Raw genomic sequence first — 1,309 nt, 5'->3', positions numbered from 1 at the left:
CTGCAACCAGAGACATAACATAAAACACAGACAAAGCTCAGTGCACATCCAGAAAAACTTATATACGGTACAGTGCCTAAATATACATGTATAAATAACTAATAAATAAAATGGTCTTTTAGTTTAACATTTTGGCCAAATTGTTGTAAGCCCTTGAGCCAAACTTCACGGCAGACCACGTTTCAAGGGTCCCTACACTAATATAAATTCTTAATAACCTGTGCATTACCAGGAAGAATGATTTATAATAAATCTGTCAATATAAGTTGCAAAAGTTCTAAGTCTGATTGAAGCTTTTATTAACTTGTACATTACCAGGAAAAGCACTCTGTAATAGATTTGTCACAATCACACTGCATGCAGGCAAGTTCCCCTGATAGTTGGAGATGCCATGGAGTGAGTGTATGTTTTAAAGACTGCAACAAGCTGGACACTGCCTGCTCCCCGGAACCGGCATTCCTGATTGCTGTTGGAGCTACAAGGAGACCTTGGTATAGGAATCCCCTACAATTACAGATAAGAGACTTTCTTATTGAACTTTGAATGTGTAGTGAATGTTTTTGGAGAATAACCAGATTAGCTGGCTGCTGTTTAAAAAGGGCCACAGAAAAGTTTAATTAGTTTCCCTGATGGGAATAGGTGTTTATTTTATGGTTTCTTTTGACTTAAAGGGACAGTGCACCTGATGTTTATTTGTCTGGTGGATAATAAACCACTACAGTTAAGCTTTACACAGTGTCGTAGCATCTTACTGACCCTGCCTCGAGGCTGTCCTGCCACAATATGATATATATAGATATAGATATATTCAGCGCTTCTCAAATTATGAAAAAAGGAACTCACCCCCTCCCACAGCAGAGGTGTTAAACAGCGGGTGGTAGCAGAAGGAGAACAGCTTTGAGACAATGTGAGTGGAGCAGAGAATGGCCAGTAGGAGCGTGCCCCAGTGGTCCGACACGGAAGTCTTTACTTCCGGTATCTGCCGCTGCTGCAGTGCAACTCCTACCTGGCCATTCTCCTGGTCCTCTCACATGGTCTCAATTCTCTTCTCCTGCCAGTGCTGCCCTCTGTCTAACACCTCTGCTGCCCTGCTCCACTTACATGCTCCTCGGTCATCTTCTCCCGCCACCACCTGTCTTCATTCAGTGCCAGTCCTCTCCTTTTGTCTTCTGTCCTCCTTTTCTGCCGCCGCCAGCCTCCATAGTCGCCAGATGCTAATATCAACTCGCCACGGGCGATTGGGATTGTGTATTTGTCGAGCCCTGTACATATGTATATGTGTGTGTATATATGTGTATATATATATATA

Source organism: Ascaphus truei, chromosome 7, assembly GCF_040206685.1.
Source record: "Ascaphus truei isolate aAscTru1 chromosome 7, aAscTru1.hap1, whole genome shotgun sequence".
Taxonomy (NCBI): Eukaryota; Metazoa; Chordata; class Amphibia; order Anura; family Ascaphidae; genus Ascaphus; species Ascaphus truei.
The sequence above is the reverse complement of the archived record's forward strand: the minus strand, read 5'-3'. Positions refer to the sequence as shown.